We start from the raw sequence: 21,866 nt of genomic DNA, 5'->3' as shown, positions 1-21,866 counted from the left end.
ATCCTTCTCTTAGTTCTGTTCTAGATCTAGTGGTTTCTAGCTAGAAGCTTTGTAGGAAAACCATGGTGGCATGTCTACTTAAGCTCCAGTCATGGCGATTAGGTTCCCTACACCTCTCAACAGTTTGCTAGATGGTTGTACACAGTTCGGACTACATTTTCACCAATCTTTAGCTTCATAACAGCCACCGTGTCATCTTAGGTTAAGCCAGTTTAACTCCCAAGTTTGACACTAGCCGTACCGTGTTTTCCTGTGAAAGTTTCAGTGACTGCTGGCCTTGATCATGATTTCGCTTGTTTCCTTTATTGTTTAGTGACTAACACTGAAGTAGAAATTAACAACAGATTGTTATGGGTATTCAAAGTGATGAAGAGAATACGCCATAGTCTCGCGTGGCCAAACCACTTTTTTCTCTTTGTCATTGGGTAGGGAGAAAAAAGGGTCTGGAACAGTTCGAATCCCACACTTGTCTTGGTACTCCCCGGTTAAATTTGGGGGTGTTAACAAAAGAAATGTGATGCGTTTTCAAATAGTAGCCATTTGCGTCAATCAATTTCAAGCGCGTATTTATAAACCTATCATCATCTAAAGCTGCCTTTGAGGCGATAATAGATTGAATCGAATGTTAGTTGTTTAGGTAAGCTAAGTCTTTGTTTATTGTTGTGCTATTATTATTATTATTATTATGTATAATTGGTCAAAAAGAAGACAGAGTCTTATAAAACCAATCTCAATTAAATCATACAAATAAAAAATGTTGATTATACAAAAAATGATCTAAATTAGTCTTAAAACTTAGTACATTGGGAGAAGTGGCAATTTCATAGGGTAAGGAATTCCAGTTATTGATTATTCTCTGTGAAAAGGCAAAGCGTCGTGTTGAAGTCTTATTAAATTTCTTATAAATCTTAAATCCATTAGATCTAGTACTGTAACTGGTGTTCATTGTAAAAAAAAATTCTTTATCTACTAATACTGCTCCATTCAAAATTTTATATGTCATAATTAAGTCCATACGATTTCGACGGTAAGATAAACTAGGTAAATTGAGGCTTTGTAGTCTGTCAGAATAGGGTAAGTTTTGAAGGGTAGGTATCAACTTTGTGGCTCTTCTTTGAATATTTTCCAGCTCACGGATGTTTCCCAAATGATGAGGATTCCATATGGTAGAGGCATAGTCTAGAATTGGTCTTACAAGTGTGGTGTAAAGTAATCGTATTACAACAGGATCTCTGGAATTAAAGTTTCGTTTAATTGTGCCTAACACATTGTTGGCTTTGTGTATTATTTGATTAATGTGCGTCTTGAAATGTAAGTTTTCATCAAATGTGACCCCCAAATCTTTCTCCTCTTGAACAGTACTAATAGGGTGTGCATCATTGTTTATGTAAAAGTAATACTGCCTGGATGTAGATTTTGGGCCAATACTCATATGCTTACACTTAGGGAAGTTTAGAAATGACAACCAAGTACCACACCACTCAAGCACAAAGTTTAAATCCTGTTGCAACAGATCAGTATCAACAGGTGAGGTGATAGGACGATATAATTTGGTATCATCAGCAAACAGACCTGAGAAACTTAGTAAAGCATCTGGCAAGTCATTAACATATATGATGAAAAGGGTAGGTCCTAAAACACTACCTTGTGGGACGCCACTAATTACATCAGTCCAGTCAGAATAAGATCCACGAACTGAGACTCTCTATTTTCTGTTTGACAAAAAATTTTCTAACCAATTAAGCACATTACCTTGAATCCCATAAGCTTTCAATTTAGTCATTAAACGTCTGTGTGGCACCTTGTCAAATGCTTTTTGAAAATCTAAATAGATTACATCAATACTTGTACCATCTTCAATAACTCTACTCCAATGTTCCATAATTGTCAACAATTGGGCTTCACAGGATCTTTTGCTTCTAAACCCAAACTGTTCATTACTAAAGAAATTATTAGATGCAAAATATGACATTATCTTGTCCCTGATGATGGCTTCTAAAAGTCTGCAGAAGATGGCAGTTAGACTAATAGGGCGATAATTGTTTGGGAGCTTCCTGTCATCTTTTTAAAATATTGGTGTTATTGTAGCTTCTTTCCAGCTTAATGGCAAGGTTGCTTCTTCTAAGGATTTGTTGTAAAGGTAATAGAGTGGTACAATAAGTCCATCTTTTACATTTTTCAGCACTTGTGGGTGGCATTTATCTGGACCACATGATTTGTTTGGTTTAAGGCGATTGAGCTGATGTAAGACATCCTCATGAGTTATCTCAGTATGCTGAAGTGTACTGCCGTTTGATCTGTCAGGTAATGTTGGTACCTCAGATGTAGGTTCATCAGTATACACACTAGTAAAAAAGTCATTAAGATGGTTAGCCACTTCATGATCAGAACAAGTTAAGGTACCATCATCTTTAAGTAATTTGTCTACGTCTACTCGTACCTTGGTATTACTTCTGACATATTTCCAAAACAGGTTGGGGTTGTGTTGAATGTCTCTTGCTAATTTGGTTTCAAATGTAGATTTGGCATGTTTAACAGCTGCAGTAGCATTGTTTCTACACTTGCTATACGAGATGTAATCAACATGGCGTTCGGTGACCTTATAAGTATTCCATGTTTTATGTTTAAGCTTGATTGCTTTGAGTGTAGGCCAATCCAGCCATTTTGGTTTGGGCTTAGAGCTAGCAGTTTTAACTGGAATATACTTGTCAATCAAGTTTAATAGTTTAGTATGGAAACACAGCCACATAGATTCCATATCTTGTCCATCAAATAGTTGTGCCCAATTAGTATCTAGTAATTCATGTGTCATGGATCTATAGTCTCCACGTCCATATAAATACTTGGGCACATTAACACATTCTATAGAGTGATAACACAAAAATTCAAAACTGATAACAACATGATCACTTTTGCCAAGTGGAGGCAATGAAGTGAGATCTGTCACTTCATGTTGGTCAGTACTTAAGATAAGATCTAATATAGATGGAGTTTGGTTATTTCTATATCTAGTTGGAAATGTAACATGTTGAGTGATAAAAAGGTCATCAAGTAATGATAAAAATTCCCCATCACAACCACAATTTGATGTTGTACTCAGTATATTCCAATTTATATGAGGCATGTTAAAGTCTCCAGCTATAAGTAAATGTGATACACCTGTATTAGTAGCTTGTGTAAGTAAGGAACATAAGTTATTAAAATTATTGATATTACTATTGGGAGAACGATAGACTACGCCAAATAATAAGCAGTCTTTGTTGGTTAAGGAAATTCGACACCATATGGATTCCAAAAATGAACTAGAACTCAGAGCATCATCCTTATATGCCTGTAAGTCTGATTTCACAAAAATACATACGCCACGTTGTTGAGAGTTAGTAGTATTTTGTATAGTTTTGTACCCATCAATGTTAAATTCTATATTAGAGCCGCCAAATTTGCAGTTTACTTCAGTAATAGCCACTATGTCAGGTTTGTCGATGGTAAGTCTAGATTGTAGTTCATTGAATTTGTTAGACAAGGAGTCAGCATTAGTATACCAGCACTTTAATGATTTATGCGTTGCCACTGAATCTTTAGGATTAATGGTATTAGAATTAAAATCATTGCAATGTTCAAGGTCAAGTCCATGAAAGGCAGCTGAAAGCAAGGGGTTGGGGTTACCCATTCTGATCATTAGTTGCCGCACTTTGGGTGGTGTCCATAGCAGCACTTGGAGGATTAGGTTCAACAGAGTTGGCTTTCTTGACAATTTTTCCCCTTTGTATTATCAAATCTTTTTCACCATCTTTCTTGCGTTGAAGTAATTCATCACGTAAACGCTTGTTTTCACGTCTTTCATTTAAAGATAAGTTAGGGGTTACATAAACTTTCTGAAAAGAACTTGAACTTTCCCTTAACTTCTTAGCGTTTGATAAAATTTTACGTTTTTGATTAAGATTACTAAGTTAAACTTTCATAAGTCTGGGGCGGCCATCAAGTTTCTTTCCCAGTCGTGTAATGTTAACAATTTCAACAGGACCAGCATCAATACTTTTAGCAATATCAGCAACAGATTTAGTATCATGAGCAATACGTACAGATGGTTCAGTGGCAGTGGACTCAGGAGCATTATGTATAATTATATTCATTTTACGGGTTTCCCTGTCCCTGTATTCATCAATTACACGGGTAGCCATTGTTTCAGTAATTTGGGAAGTCTTGCTTGGTATAGAAGTAGTACTTGCAGTAGGTACAGAGCTGGTTGTCAACTTTTCTTCAAGTTGCTGAAAACGAGCATTAATGTGGTCATTGACTTTTGTCATCAAGCCAGTTAGTTGACTTTGAAGTGCTTCAATTTTTTGACCAATAGCAATTTGAGGATTTTGTGTTGTACTCAAAGATGTCAACTGACTAGCGTTGATAGCCTTTGATACCTCTACAACGCATGGCTGACAATACCAATGAAGGCTATCAAAATCCTCAATAATAGCCAAAGCTTCATCTGGAATTCCACAGCATTTACTGCAATACCACAAAGTGCAGCACTCACATTGTACAACTCCACTGTCACCATCATCACACTGGCTGCATTTCAGGACTTCAGTTACTTGAGTTGTGGACCCTTTATTAGCATTTAAAGTTGATACCTTCTCCTTAGCATTCTGTATCCTTGATTGGGAAGCATTATATGGCTTTTTCTGACCCTTGTTTTTGTATTTAGGCATTTTCCTAAAACTAATCTATATAGTGCTCACCCCAAAAGTCATTCAAAAAACTGATGAATTAAAGTCCGCTGGAAAGTCAAAGGTATCTCCTTGGTGCTTCTCACAACAATAAAGGGTTTAAGTTTGTACAAATCAGTCAATTTAAGGAAGAAACAATATAATAAAAGTCAGTCACTCAGTGCTATGGCATTCTTGTTACAATGGAGTTTAAGTGCATGGGTTGCATACTTGTGACGTAGCCTCGTGACGTGTCAAGACGATTGTGGGATTCGAACTGTTCCAGACCCTTTTTTCTCCCTACCCAATGACAAAGAGAAAAAAGCGGTCTGGCCATGCGAGACTAAATACGCCATTGATGGTGCAGGCTGAACTCGCTTCTAAAAACAGCCCTAAATCTACAGTACGGAAGTAACATAAACTGTTAACCTTTGTCCAATCCTTTATCAGTAGAATTACAACCTTTAACAAGCATAACACACTCTTTGTGTACCACGCCACTCCTTTGTACTATGGGATTTTACCGTTTTTATTAGTATAACACCCGTCCGATAATTGAAGCATACATTTCTGGTAATTGAACCCATCCGATAAATGGTTGCTTACGCTAGCTATTCACATAAAATTCAATTTGAAGGAAAATAGGAATCAATATAGTACACATACTACATAAAGTAAGGAATAACTCAAAATTTTACAGCTGAAATGAGAACAATTCACATGCCAAATGGGAGGAAACAAGTCAAACAAGATTAGATAGCTACTAACTAAAATGTGACACATTTTAATCTCTATTATAGCTAACATCTTGAAATAGACTAGTTATATCAAATTAGCCAATATGGATTAAAATGTGTCTCATCTGTGACTGGATTTTGAAAAATCAACCGTCAACCAACCATATATTTTAATAAACTAAGGCATTGTTACACGCCAGCCTTGGCAGATACATGTATGGATTTTTCACCAAAGATGGAGCAATTTACAACCTTTAAGAGCACCTGGTAGCCAAGGTAATCCTTGCAGAGTTTTTTTGTCATTTTAGATAGGTTTTTCACCAGTGTTGCTGTATCATGAGTCCTCAAAAAGAGGTGGAGGGTGAGGGGTGACAACGTGGGCAAGAGATAGACTATAAAATGGATGAGGATGGTAATTTAAGGCACCAAACCAAGAAGAAAGAGCATGTCAGTGGCAAGCAATAACCTGAAATCTTACTAAACAGACATACATTACATATTTAGTTCCTTGCTTGTCTGTTCAGAGTGTATGAACCCCCAAAGTTGGTGCTCTCAGACCTGTACAGATGTCTGGAGTGGTTATACAGGCTACCAGAAAGCAGTCTATCAAAAACAGACTCGGCAAGTTAAAACAAGTTTGATATGGAAATTGTTAGCCTGATAGTACAACAACTTCATTCTGGCGTTATCTCATTTTTGGCTCTTGCACCCATATGGTTGATTTTGCTAAATCTGATAACATTTTAGCTAGTAGCCATCTAATCTTCTTCATTTTGTTTCCTCACTTTTCATTGCTTGAATCTCATTTTAGCTGTAACACTCTGTAAGCTTGTTTCTTTACTTTTATAGCATGTGTATTATACCAATCCCTACTAATTTTCCTTTTAAATCATTTTTTCATTAGCTAGTTTGTTCACTTTTTATGTCTAGCTAGATAGTTAGCTATATTGTGCACAATCACATTCTTTCAAAAGAATATCAACACTACAATAGAGCTCATAACTTCATGGATTTTCTTGATATTTTACCATGTTTTTGTTAGCTACATTCTTTATTTTTCAACCAGTTGTTTTGTTTTAGCTTTTTTATTCACTCCTTTTAAAAGCACGGCTGATTACCTCACTAAAACTAAACTGGTAAGATCACAAAGCAACTTCACAGCTTTAATGAAAGCTAGAGATAACGAATCCTCAACTACTATGACCGTTAACTCTCGTCTTGTGAGGGTATACATGTTCACACTTCATAAAATTATGTGCAAAAATAATGCGTTCATAGATAGTGACACAAACCACAACTATTGACTATCTTTTGGGAAGAAGGAAGGCCAATGAATGATACAAGTAAATAGAACTGGGGACGCGTCTATTATGCCGGAATAATTTCAGGAATAATAGTTAGTGGAAAGAATTAAGGAATATTCCGGAATAATTGAATAAATTCTAGGAATAATTAGTGCAAAATCATAAGTATTTCTTGTAGTGTAATGCAAAAATCTTTTGGATACAACACTAGAATAGTGCAAGCATATAAACGGTTGAAAAGATCACGATACTCTAATAGAGCAGTCACTTACTCTAATAGAGCAGTTACTTCAGTCACTTATGTAAAACTTTAGCTAATATGCTTGCTTTTGCACAAATTCCAGGAATAATTTTGGGAATAATAGGCTAACTTAAAAAGAATTGGGAGAAAGAATAATTGGAGGATTCAAAAGCATAATAGACCCCTGCCTAAACAGAACAGCATGGTGGACATCAACACAATTATTTTCTGAATCTGCCATTACTACTTTGGCTGTTTGAAGTTTCTGGAGCTGTACACTGGGTCTTATGGCAGGCAGGCAGACAAAATGCAGGTGAACCTGGAAACCTTTAAAATTCACTATACTATAATCTAATCAAAAACAGCCAAGCTGTAAAAAAAAGTGCGGCCCCCAAAGGCCATGGTGAAAAAAGATGTGAAATCCAAGGTGGCGGCCAAGAAATGGCTGTGATGGTAGGTTAATGGTTACATTTTAATAACAACAATTCAGGTGAATTTGGTGCCAAGACCAAGCGGCACAAAATTCACCTGAATTGTTGTTATTAAAATGTAACCATTAACCTACCATCACAGCCATTTCTTGGCCGCCACCTTGGATTTCACATCTTTTTTCACCATGGCCTTTGGGGGCCGCACCTTTTTTTACAGCTTGGCTGTTTTTGATTAGATATCACTTCTTTTTGTGTATTTGTATATTGCAAAGCCGGCCTATGGCTGGCTTTGGGGCTTTTTTAACCCATGTGTTTTTTTCTTTACTACAGGAAGAAGAAAAGAACTTAAAGAAGAATTTTAGTACTTCAATTATTTTTGATTTTATTAGTAATTATACAAATTATATACATATATTTATTACATGCCCATTATGCCCCACAGGATATTTTTTTGCAGCTGATCTCTCTACTGGGTGACTTGAAATGTAGCTGAACTATATACAGGCTCTCTACAAGGTAATCTCTTCTAGCTGGTCTTTCTACAGGGTATTTTGTTTCTAGTTGAACTCTCTACAGATGATTTGTTTGAAGCTAAACTCTCTACATGGTGGTGTCTTTGTAGCCGAACTCTCTACATGATGGTTTCTTTGTAGCTGAACTCTCTATAAGTGACTTCGTCTAGCTGAACTCTCTACATGATGGTTTCTTTGTAGCTGAACTCTCTACAAGGTGACTTCGTCCAGCTTATCTCTCTAGGGGGTGATTTGTTTCTAGCTGAACTCTCTACAGGTGATTTGTTTGCAGCTAAACTCTCTACATGGTGGTTTCTTTGTAGCTGAACTCCCTACATGATGGTTTCTTTGTAGCTAAACTCCCTACATGATGGTTTCTTTGTAGCTGAACTCTCTACAAGGTAACTTCTTCTCTACAGGGTGATTTGTTGTAGTTGAATTCTCTACAAGGTGGTTTGTATGAGGCTGAACTCTCTACATGGCGGTTTCATTGTAGCTGAATTCTCTACAGAGTGATTTGTTTGCAGCTGAACTCTCTACATGATGGTTTCTTTGTAACTGAACACTCTACAAGGTGACTTCTTCTAGCTGATCTTTCTACAGGGTGAATTGTTGTAGCTGAACTATCTACAAGGTAACTTCTTCTAGCTGATCTCTATACAGGGTGATTTGTTTGTAGTTGAATTCTGTACAGGTGGTTTCTTTGTAGCTGAACTCTGCACATGATGGTTTCTTTGTAGCTGAACTCTTTACAAGGTGACTTCTTCTAGCTGAACTCTCTATGGGGTAATTTCTTTGTAGCTGAACTCTCTATATGATGGTTTCTTTGTAACTGATCTCTCTACAAGGTAACTTCTTCTAGCTGATCTTTCTATTGGGTGATTTGTTTGCAGCTGAACTCTCTACATGGTGGTTTCTTTGTTGCTGATAGGGACCCGCCGATTATGCTGGCATAATTATGAGCCTAATAGGTGTCTGAAAGCATTGAGCATAACGGTAGCATAATAGGTAGAATATTTGTGTAATAGTATGAATTCTTGCTTATCAAAATAGCTATCACAGAAAAGATCGATATACTCTAATAGAACAGTCAGTAACTCTAATAGAACATTCACATAGCTGACTGTTCTATTACAGTATATCGATGTTTTCTGTGATATGCATTTTGACAAGTAAGTTTGTGCTTCAGCCACTTATTATTTATCCATAAATTGGAAATTATTAGCAGGGCATGAGAACTGAGGCATAAATAATTGGGCATAATTTGAGCATAATGGGTAAGTATTGAGCATAAATTTAAGCATAATAGGTAAATTTTTGAGCAGTGCAGCATAGCATAATAGGTAAAATTATGAGCATAATCGGCGGGTCCCTAGTTGCTGAACTCTCTACGAGGTGAATTCTTCTACCTGATCTCTCTACAGGGTAATCTGTTTGTAACTGAACTCTGTACAAGTGCGTTTTTGTGGGTGATCTCACTGCAGGTTGATTTGTCTGTAGCTGAACTCACTAAAGGGTGATTTTGCTTGTAGCTGAACTCCTTGCATTGTATCTAGTTTCTAGCTGATCTCTCTACAGGGTGATTTGTTTGTAGCTGATCTCTCTACAAGTTGATTTGTGCATAGCTGATCTCTCTGCAGGTTGATTAATTTGCAGCCGATCTCTCTACAAGGTAATTTGTTTGTAGCTGAACTTTCTATAAAGTGATTTATTTGTAGCTCATCTCTCCGCAGGTTGATTTGTTTTAGCTGAACTCTCTACCGGGTGATTTACTTGTAGCTGAACTCCTTACATTGTGTCTAGTTTCTAGCTGATCTCTCTACAGGGTGATTTGTTTGTAGCTGATCTCTCTACAAGTTGATTTGTGTGTAGCTGATCTTTCTACAGGTTGATTTGTTTGTAGCCGATCTCTCTACAGGGTAATTTGTTTGTAGTTGAACTCTGTACAAGGTGCTTTTTTGGAGGTGATCTCACTGCAGGTTGATTTGTTTGTAGTTGAACTCACTAAAGGGTGATTTGCTTGTAGCTGAACTCCTTACATTGTGTCTAGTTTCTAGCTGATCTCTCCACAGGGTGATTTGTTTGTAGCTGATCTCTATACAAGTTGATTTGTGTGTAGCTGATCTCTCTGCAGGGTGATTTGTTTGTAGCTGATCTCTCTACAAGGTAATTTGTTTGTAGCTGAACTCCTTACATTGTGTCTAGTTTCTAGCTGATCTCTCTACAGGGTGATTTGTTTGTAGCTGATCTCTCAACAAGTTGATTTGTGCGTAGCTGATCTCTCTGCAGGTTGATTAATTTGCAGCCGATCTCTCTACAAGGTAATTTGTTTGTAGCTGAACTGTCTAAAGGGTGATTTGCTTGTAGCTGAACTCCTTACATTGTGTCTAGTTTCTAGCTGATCTCTCTACAGGTTGATTTGTTTGTAGCTGATCTCTATACAAGTTGATTTGTGTGTAGCTGATCTTTCTACAGGTTGATTTGTTTTAGCTGAACTCTCTACAGGGTGATTTATTTGTAGCTGAACTCCTTACATTGTGTGTAGTTTCTAACTGATCTCTCTACAGGGTGATTTGTTTGTAGCTGATCTCTCTGCAGGTTGATTTGTTTGTAGCCTATCTCTCTATAGGGTAATTTGTTTGTAGCTGAACTCTCTATAAGGTGATTTGTTTGTAGTTGATCTCTCTGCAGGTTGATTTGTTTTAGCTGAACTCTCTACAGGCTGATTTGTTTGTAGCCGATCTCTCTAGAGGGTAATTTGTTTGTAGCTGAACTCTCTACATGTTGATTTGTGTGTAGCTGATCTCTCTGCAGGGTGATATTTTTGTAGCTGACCTCTCTTCAGGGTAATTTGTTTCTAGCTGATTGCTCTACAGGTTGGTTTGTTTGTAGCTGAACTCTCTACAGGGTGATTTGCTTGTAGCTGAACTCCTTACATTGTGTCTAGTTTGTAGCTGATCTCTCTACAGGGTGATTTGTTTGTAGCTGATCTCTCTACAAGTTGAATTGTGTGTAGCTGATCTCTCTGCAGGTTGATTTGTTTGTAGCCGATCTCTCTACAGGGTGATATTTTTGTAGCTGACCTCTCTTCAGGGTAATTTGTTTCTAGCTGATTGCTCTACAGGTTGATTTGTTTGTAGATGAACTCTCTACAGGGTAATTTGCTTGTAGCTGAACTCCTTACTTTGTTTCTAGTTTGTAGCTGTTCTCTCTGCAGGGTGATTTGTTTGTAGCCGATCTCTCTACAAGGTAATTTGTTTGTAGCTGAACTATCTATAAGGTGATTTGTGTGTAGCTGATCTCTCTGCAGGTTGATTAATTTGCAGCCGATCTCTCTACAAGGTAATTTGTTTATAGCTGAACTGTCTATAAAGTGATTTATTTGTAGCTGATCTCTCTGCAGGTTGATTTGTTTTAGCTGAACTCTCTACAGGGTGATTTACTTGTAGCTGAACTCCTTACATTGTGACTAGTTTCTAGCTGATCTCTCTACAGGGTGATTTGTTTGTAGCTGATCTCTCTACAAGTTGATTTGTGTGTAGCTGATCTTTCTACTGGTCGATTTGTTTGTAGCCGATCTCTCTACAGGGTAATTTGTTTGTAGCTGAACTCTGTACAAGGTGCTTTTTTGTAGGTGATCTCACTGCAGGTTGATTTGTTTGTAGCTGAACTCACTAAAGGGTGATTTGCTTGTAGCTGAACTCCTTACATTGTGTCCAGTTTCTAGCTGATCTCTCTACAGAGTGATTTGTTTGTAGCTGAACTCTCTATAAGGTGATTTATTTGTAGCTGAACTCCTTACATTGTGTGTAGTTTCCAGCTGATCTCTCTACAGGGTGATTTGTTTGTAATTGATCTCTCTACAAGTTGATTTGTGTGTAGCTGATCTCTCTGCGGGTTGATTTGTTTGTAGCCGATCTCTCTATAGGGTAATTTGTTTGTAGCTGAACTCTCTATAAGGTGATTTGTTTGTAGTTGATCTCTCTGCAGGTTGATTTGTTTTAGCTGAACTCTCTACAGGCTGATTTGTTTGTAGCCGATCTCTCTAGAGGGTAATTTGTTTGTAGCTGAACTCTCTACATGTTGATTTGTGTGTAGCTGATCTCTCTGCAGGTTGATTTGTTTGTAGCCGATCTCTCTACAGGGTGATATTTTTGTAGCTGACCTCTCTTCAGGGTGATTTGTTTCTAGCTGATTGCTCTACAGGTTGATTTGTTTGTAGATGAACTCTCTACAGGGTAATTTGCTTGTAGCTGAACTCCTTACTTTGTGTCTAGTTTGTAGCTGTTCTCTCTGCAGGGTGATTTGTTTGTAGCCGATCTCTCTACAAGGTAATTTGTTTGTAGCTGAACTATCTATAAGGTAATTTGTGCGTAGCTGATCTCTCTGCAGATTGATTTGTTTTAGCTGAACTCTCTACAGGGTGATTTGTTTGTAGGCGAACTCCTTACATTGTGTGTAGTTTCTAGCTGATCTCCCTACAGGGTGATTTGTTTGTAGCTGATCTCTCTACAAGTTTGATTTGTGTGTAGCTGATCTCTCTGCAGGTTGATTTGTTTGTAGCCGATCTCTCTACATGTAATCTGTTTGTAGCTGAACTCTCTATAAGGTGATTTGTCTGTAGCTGATCTCTCTGCAGGTTGATTTGTTTTAGCTGAACTCTCTACAGGGTGATTGCTTGTAGCTGAACTCCTTACATTGTGTCTAGTTTCTAGCTGATGTCTCTACAGGGTGATTTTTTGTAGCTGAACTCTCTACAGGGTGATTTGTTTCTAGCTTATCTCTCTACAGGTAGATTTGTGTTGATTTGTTCATTGCTGATCGCTCTAAAGGTTGATTTGTTGCAGCTGAACACCCTGCAAAGTGTTTTGTTTGTAGCTGATCACTCTAAAGGGTAATTTGTTTGTAGCTGAACTCTCTCCACAGTGACATGTGTGTAGCTGAATTCTGCGTAACAGAATTCTCTAGAGAGTGACTTAATTGTAGCTGAATTCTCTACACAGTGCATGACTTGTTTATAGCTGAACTTTCTTCAGTGTGACTTGTAATGTTCTGAATCTCTATAGTGATATATTGCTTAACTCTCCACATGGTGACTGTCTTCTTGCTGAACTGTCTATAAGATTAACTATTTGCAGCTGAACTCCATACAGAATAACTTGTGATGTAATAAAATTCTATAATGGAATAAATAAATTAGCCGAATGCTCTATTAGGGTGACTGTTCTATTAGAGTATCTCGATCTCGCATTTGCTACACTGAGTTGGCTTTCGAATCATAACTCAGTGGTTTGTAATCCCATTCTTCTATACTACTGCAAGGACTTTCTATGAAGATTATTCCAGCTATACACCGATTTTCAGCTCATTGCTCTTAGCGGTTTGCCTAGTAGGCGTGAAAACTAATACTTTTTTATTACTAAAAATCGATCGCGTAATTGTGACACAGGTTGGGTTTTGTGTCATATCTCTGTGGTCTTAATCTCGATTCCTTTCAAACTACCAAAAGGCACTCCTACAATGGTTACTCCATCTACATAGCAATTTTCAGCTCATTCCATGAAGCGGTTTACCCTGTAGGCGTGACAACAAATCGATCTTGTTTTACGCGAATAATCGGTCATAACTCCTGAACCATTCATCGGATTTGCACCAAATTTGATGCTAGGATGCGCCTTTGGACTCCCTTTCTGTGTGCCAAATTTCAAGGCGATCGGAGCACGCGTTTGCGTTTTATAGCAATTTTTGGCAGTGTGCGAAAAGACGAAGAAGAAGAAAAAAAAAAACCAAGAAAAAAAACCTAACTTTGGCAGCTCGTATCTCGGAAATGGCTGGAGCGATTTCCTTCATATTTGGAATGTAGACTCCCTTGGCTGGCGGGCAACTGTGTAGCAAATTTGGTTCCAATCAGATAAGTGATCACCGAGATACAAAGGTGTGAAAATGACGTTTTCGTTCTTCCTGTCAATATACTCACGGTGTGGCGCGCCGGCTTCTTGGGCCGCACGACACACTACCGTGCGTCTTGGTATTGAAACATTCGACTTTTTCACTTCATTTAATGCAGGTACAGCATCATTATAGCTGTAATAATGCATTCCAGGTAATTTATTGAGCAAAGATGTTTACATAATGTGTGAAAAATTATGAAGCAATATGATTTCTTACCAAACCCTAGTTATTAAGTACTACCGCACTTAATGATAACCACTTTCACACTTGTTGAGGAAGATACAAACATAATATTTGTGCTCAATCAATGTATTGTACTGTTAGGTGTGTATTATGCTTAGATACATCACGCTTTCAAATCTCTAATATTTCTGCAATTTTACCGACTATTTTGTCACCTCTATTATTCCCATATTGAAATGATTACAGAATCCACAGAAAAGTTACAAGTGTATTTTTTGCATCTGACAATACTACTATAATCCAACACGAAAATAATTATTGCTTAAAATGGAGATACTATAGTAGAACAATAATAACACTCTTTAGTGATATATAGTTTTATGAGGGCACAGAAATTGCCCATTCTATTACGGTTTCAAGATCTTTTATTCTGGTTTTATGCTACCAGCTTTTTAGAGATATCTTCTGTTCTGCATGCAAATTATAATTGAACACCCTCAAGATTACACTGATATTCTGGCTCTCATTTTCATGCATAGTTTCTGTGCCCCTTCTCAAAATTGTTATTCCGCAAACATTCTCTACTTTCGGCACTGTATTTTAGCAACATCGCCTTATGAATTCGACAAATATGAACCCACAAAGTTTTATTTAAAATTTTCAAATTTTCATTGCATTTCCTGTGCTGGGATTTTTCTTTTTAATCTCTTTGCATACTTTACAAAATAATAAATGTGCAGTAAATCATAAATGCACAGCTTCATTGCTTTGAAATTTCACATACCAAATCTAGATTTGCACTAGATCTGATATAATTAACAGAGCTGTGCATAATTTTAAATTTAAAAAAAGCTATATGTTGTCATGCCAACAGGTAAGTTCTTATGTGAATAATTTAAAATCAGTTTGTGTACTGGTGAACCATTATAATAATTTATTGTTTAAAAGAAATCACAGTGATACTTACAGTGTAAAAATCTAAGTTGCACAGTTAAAAAATTATAATGGGATAGTTATATAGACTTTAAAATGTACACAAGATGTTCTTGGTTTGAACCAGGGACCTTCACACCTAACCCCTGAAAATTGCACCACTGAACTGCTGTTGATAGTCAACTAGACCACTGTTGTTAGCTGACCTACTCCCTTTACTCATAGGTCAAATTTACTCCATTTATACTGCAAATCTTACAGAGTATAAGTGCTAACTGGAACTTCTTCCACAAGCAAAACTTTGAAAAGCAATGCCTAGGCTTGATGGCTATCATCATACGTATACATATTATGTATACTGTGAGAAATTGCTATGACAATTTTGGAAGGAGATGATTATACTTCTAGCTGCAAGATCATTAAACCTGTAGGCTTTGAGTAGACCTGAAAAGTAGGCCTGGATCAAACATGTCCAAAATACTTTCAGGAATTTCCCAGTATTTCCACCTATAGTATTATGCTCTTCAGTGATATTATGCTTGCATTATGCTCCTAGGTTAGCAACATTTCTTACAATTATCTTGGAACATTTTAATCAATAAATGCTCTATTAGAGTATTGCTCCACAAAGAGAATGTTATATTGGAGTGTATTGGTCTAAGGAGAGCATATGAATACTCTATTGCAGCTCCAGTGACTGTAATTAAGCTAAATAGTTTGAAATATCTGCCTGATATGTTAGTATTATGCTGGCACAGCACTCCATCCTATTATGATTTTTATTAAGCTGGCATATTTGATGCAGCCTTAAGAAAAGTCTGATCATTAGCATCATCTTTATTTGAGGAATTTGCTGCCAATACATACCGAGTTAAGCATTCATCGAGATTAGGAGAAGACTTATATTCATCAGGCTCACCAATTGTTGCAGACGATAGGCATTGTCATGGTGTGGCCTGGAGGGTCAGTGAAGACTAGTTTTATGAAAACTTTGACAACCATTGATAACAATATGAAACATCTATACAAACCAAAGACAATTACCAGCTCACATTTCAATTTATCTATGGCATGAAAATAAGTTGTAATTCCAGTGGTGCTTTTCGAACAGTTCTTGATTTGTAATGCTGTGTAATGGGTTGAACATACTGTAGCTAACAACTCAGCATAATGGATACTTTGCTTTTCAGATGATAATTGATAGCTGGGCCGCAGTTCCATTTCTTGTGGGATGAGTGGGTTTCACTAGTCACAATAATTTTATTTAATAAAAGGTAACGAAAAGTACATAAAAATTGGAATTTTCAACTAGTCTAGGGACCATACCACATTAATCAAGACTCACGGTAGTGAGTCGCGCGGCCAAGAAACTACAAAGCGCACGCCCAATTAAAAGACGCGCGGCCACTACTGTGAGTTATTTACGTGTAGGGCCGGTTTCGCAATATTAGTCATAAATTACGCAACATCTCTCAATAGATTTGTATTGCGTTACGTGATAAAAAATCTTTAGGACTGAGTCGTTATCATCATCATAGTTTTCTTGCGACCTCGCTAAAATAAAAAAGTAACCATCGCAAAATAAAAATAGGCGTATTTCACTTTATTTCTCTACCTTATGTTACAACTACTGTCACGTTATACCAGTCAACCAGTCAACATAGCCGTGTTTGTATAGTCCATCTAGCACTGACATTATCGAATCCTGGTTTGCCTATACGCGTATTTTCTTCAATCAACCTCTAATCCCTACAACAACTTTTAAAGACACGACGTGGACACAAACTCTAATGCCTGATAAACAAGTTGTGACAGCGTGCTGAACCGTAAGTTCCCTAGGGATGGCGTTTTAAGTTAAATTCCATTTAGTACCACACCCCATGCGAGCGTTTATAAATCGCCAGTTGTCTTATGGTTTGAAGAACAAAATCACTAGCGAAGGTGCTTTAAGCATACTCTTCAATTCTCTATTTACATGTAATTTTTAATAGATTAACCACAAAGGCCGATAAGGTGAATACAAAAGGTAACAAGCCTTTTGGGGTTACCACCTCTATGTAGTGTGTACCATGTAGCTTGTGTTGTGGCTTTCATTAAGTATTATGCACACACAAATGGTGCAACAAAATTTTGTAATGGATTGCTCGAATGTGGTTGGTGGTGTTGTGGCTCGAATGTGGTTCGTGGTTTGCCAGTGACCATGTATGAGTTGGGGTTGGTCCACACAACTTACACAATATTCAAATTTCATGATGGCCATGATAATTTCTTGCCATATGGTAAACATACAACAATGTGTAACAACGTTAATTAACATCACATCAAGACTTGACTAAAAATAGTTCCAACAATAGTGATGATTTCTTGTATGTCAGCATGACAATACTGAGACCTGTAAAAGAATAAGCAGGCACTGAAGTTAACCTTAAATTAAACACTCATGCAACTGACCTGGAACATCGATCGCAACACCAAAAACACTTGTTTTGATATCTGATGACATAGCTAATCCAGCAGGCACTGAATTAAAAGAGAATGTACAAAAAATCAATATGCCGGGCTGTGTCAATAATAGCATGGATAATCAAAATGAACAAAAATTATATCCCAGGCTAAGTGAATGAATAACATAACTGTTGGGTAAGCATGTTAAACCAGAACATTAGGACATTAGTCAAACCAGAACATTAGGACATTAGTCAAACAAAAGTACACTATCACAACTTGGTCATAATACAATGTTTGTACCACTGGACTTCACACTGGTTGCCCAAAAATTGTGCCATTCCGGGACAACAGCATAATATTATGAAACAAATAGTTACTACAACACAGAAGGCTTACTGTTGCACTGTCTACACTGATATACCATAATTTAAAAACATAACAGGTGGGCATTAAATACAATACACTTAATATCTGGGTACTAGGAAAAAATCACTAACACCACAACATGTAAACTGACTTGGAAATTAACACCCTTGATGCCACTACAGTCTACACTGGATACTTGTTCGAACCCATCAGCACTAATTGATAACTGCAAAAACAACAATTGCAATAATACAATTCTTCTGTACGTGAACTGACCTGAAATTCATGACACTCAATACCGAGACCTGTAAAAGAATAAGCAGGCACTGAAGTCAACCTTAAATTAAACACACATGTAAACTGACCTGGAGCACCGGTCGCAACACCAAAGACATCTTTTTCGATATCTGACAAAACAATCCAGCAGGAACTGAATTAAAAAGAGAATGTGCAAAAAATCAATATGCCAGGCTGTACCAATAAAGGATGAATAATCAAAATGAACTAAAAATATATATCCCATATGCAGGTTAAGTGAGTAACATAATTGTTGGGTAAGCATGTAAACCAGAACATTTGGTCGTTAGTCAAACAAAAGTACGCTATCACAAACTGGTCACTGATAATTGATAACTACAAAAAGAACAATTGCAATAATACAATTCCTCTGAATGTCAACTGACCTGAAATTCATGACACCAGTATCTTTGTTCCTGCATAGTCTCAACTTACATATGTACCATGATCACATTCAATTGCTAGTGGATAAACCAGTATGACCAGATGGCCTGCAAAAACACCAACAAGCAGGTGTTAAATACAATACACATACCTAAAGCCTGGAATATGAAAAATATTATATAAGCATTATTCCACACTGATATAGTAATAGATTATAGGATGTTGTGGAACTTGCCTAAATGTGTAAACTTGAACATGAGGACAACTGCATAATCTGGACACTTGGAATTGTCCAATACCTGATGAACCGCAAGTAGGTACTAATGACATTCACTTCAACATTTTATCCCAGCTGGGTGAATCTCTTGTAACTGAGTAAAAAGGTGTTTATTTTCCACCTGCAACCAAAGTTCTACATTTCTGTGGTTGGGTGTACATAAACTGACCTGGAAAATCAGTATGCCATAGGGGTATGGAAATGGTTCCTTTCCTTCTGTTGTGACGTTACTTACAGCTGACTGGTAAATGATCATCGATGTCCCCATGGACCCCAACAATGAGTATACCAATAACTTCACAAGTTGGAATGAATTTCCTTTCAACATGTGGTGGAATGAATTTCCTTTCAACATCTGGTGGACAGGTCCAAAAACCCTATCGCACAAACACAGTGAATCAGTGTGTGGCGATGTGACACGTTGCACAAACTTCACTCCTAGTTTCGTTAGCATTCAAGACCGGCATATATCATAGAGTCCCTCAGTATTCTTAACTCTTACTTTTTCAAGCGTTGCTCAAGCGATGTAGTTTCTCACGAGGGGCTCAAGTTTCTCAGTAAAGTCGAGCCGATTAAAGTACGCCTCACCATCCAGTTACATTCTTAAACCATTCAATTTAAAACCACGTATCATGAGTGTCCGCTTAAGGTAATTAGGGACTTTCCACGAGATTTCCCCTAAATAGATCACGTGTTAGTTGTCAATCTGGTGGATTCTGGTGTGATAAGCATGCTTGAGGAAGGGTCTGGGGGACGAGACTAATGTTTTGACAGCAGTTGATGGACAGCAGTTGATGATGGCCAGGCAAAGAACTGCGAGAAGAACTACAAGAAGAACTACTATGATAGTATGATAGTAGGGAAAAATTCCCACCCCTATAGGGGCATTAACTAGCATTATCTACAGCTACTGTATTATGTTGCCGATATGTACATTCAGGCCAAGAATAAAGGTGAAAGTGGTAGTAAGGCTCAATCCTATTATTCTGCTGAACAGGCAAGGGAGTCTGGGACTATGGGGACATGTTCCCTCAGGAAAGTACAAGTACTACAACTTTTTTGTTTTAATTGCTTCATCAAGTATAAAAATTTTAGTCAAAAGGTGATGATCGAGCTCTGGTCTTATGCACTGGTTGGAGTGGTTGTATCGATACTGTACTGTGACATCCTTGAGGGGTTAGTGCTGGCATTGTCCATGGCAATACTATTCCGTCTCCTCGAGTTATGATGATTGAGTCCTCCATTCCTTTCTCTGCTGCTCCAATCCTGAAGTTGTGACCACAGTCAAAAGGTGACGATCGAGGCTCTGGTCTTGCATCTATACTGTACTGCAACACCCTTGAGGGGTTAGTACCGGCATTGTCCATCGCAATACTGTTCCATCTCCCATATACAAGTCTTGATGGTTGAGTCCTCTATTCCTTTCTCTGCTGCTCTAATCCTGAAGTTGTGACCAAATATTAAAAAATGGTTATAACATGATAAATGATTATGATGATAACAATTACAAATGTATTTATAGCTGTGTAGCAACTGTGAACTAATTAGGCACTTGCAAGTTTAATTAGGTGTCTGAAGCATTTAATATGCACAGATATGAGATATTCATGACGTGCAGGCAGTAAAGATAAATTTACTCTAATAGAACAGTCATACTACACCGTAAATTCATACTTCCGAATTTACAGTCATTATTATGTATGGATTTTACTGACTCTCCAAGATAATATTCTGCATTAATGTTAATTGCTCATTTCCAAAAAATTACCTTTTAAACCAAATGTAGAGTCTATCACTGACAAAAATGAGTGATATCCACCCCAAAAATACCTTCGCTGTAAAAAAGTCGCGCCCAAGAAACTACAAGTACCTGGAACCCAATGTAAAAAACAAAAAGAAAAATCAGCTTAGCTGAAGTGAAAAGTAACTGGTAACTGAAAGAGCTGATATCTGAAGCGGTCAAGAATACAATTACTAAAGTTTAATCCATGAAAGAACACCTTGGCTATAAAACAGGTGTGTACATGAAAGTAACTGGCAACTGAAATGGTTGATATCTGAAGCGGCCAAGAATGAATGGTCATATACAACTAATTCAAAAATTTAACACTGAACCTTTATAATTCGGCTGTGTTCTATATTCACTCTTGCTGCATCGTAAAGTAATTTCTTTTAACTCTAATTGGCTAGTAATTTGGCCGCCTTTTTTTGCTCTATTATACTGACTATTAAAAAAGGTGGCCAAATTACCAGCCAATTAGAGTTAAAAGAAATTACTTTACGATGCAGCAATAGTGAATATAGAACACAGCTGAATTATAAAAGTTCAGTGTTAAATTTTTGAATTAGTTGTATATGACCATTCATTGTTGGCCGCTTCAGATATCAGCCATTTCAGTTGCCAGTTACTTTCATGTATACACCTGTTTTATAGCCAAGGTGTTCTTGCATGGATTAAACTTTAGTAATTGTATTCTTGGCCGCTTCAGATATCAGCTCTTTCAGTTACCAGTTACTTTTCACTTCAGCTAAGCTGATTTTTCTTTTTCTTTTTTACATTGGGTTCCAGGTACTTGTAGTTTCTTTGGCGTGCCTTTTTTACAGCGAAGGTGTTTTTGGGGTGGATAAAAAAGTACTGAGTCAAGTTGGGTTAGTGCACAATAATATATATCAAATTAAATCAATAAGAAGTGATATATCCCTATTGTGCATGGTATCTTGAGCACAGTAATGATATAACACTTCTTGTTTTACTGTGTTTTAATGCTGCTACATAATATTATTTATGCATGCAGTAAAATACATACCAACTCTAGTGATAGTGGATGATTTAGTTGCTGTGTAGGGTTCAATATCTTTTTTACTATATATACCTTATTGGAGCTTAGAGAGGTAAGAAATTTTTGAAGGCTGATACCAGACTAACCAGAGAGGAGGGAGAAGAAAATTTCATCCTTCCCAAAATTCATAGGCCTTCTATGTGGAGTACAACTATGAACACTGCACTGTCACATTCTTAGCTATTCTAGAAAATTAATGTTGGACACAGTCAGGATGCTGCCATGTCACCTTGAATTGTGCTTTAAGGGATACAG

General features: G+C 37.2%; 1 long non-coding RNA gene across 2 annotated transcripts; it reads right to left on the bottom strand.

Annotated features, from left to right (window-relative positions):
* Positions 1–18,631: 18,631 nt before the first annotated feature.
* On the bottom strand, positions 18,632–19,485 carry LOC136246976 (uncharacterized). 2 transcript variants are annotated; one of them, XR_010696960.1, is made up of 3 exons: positions 19,203–19,485; positions 18,941–19,148; positions 18,632–18,892 (listed from the first exon to the last, which is right to left on the bottom strand). It is a non-coding gene; the product is annotated as an uncharacterized lncRNA (long non-coding RNA). The 2 variants fall into 2 exon arrangements; XR_010696961.1 differs by having other exon boundaries at positions 19,274–19,485.
* Between the last annotated feature and the right edge of the window lie 2,381 nt (positions 19,486–21,866).

This window comes from Dysidea avara, chromosome 2 (assembly GCF_963678975.1).
Source record: "Dysidea avara chromosome 2, odDysAvar1.4, whole genome shotgun sequence".
In the NCBI taxonomy this organism is placed as follows: Eukaryota; Metazoa; Porifera; class Demospongiae; order Dictyoceratida; family Dysideidae; genus Dysidea; species Dysidea avara.
The sequence above is the reverse complement of the archived record's forward strand: the minus strand, read 5'-3'. Positions and strand labels throughout refer to the sequence as shown.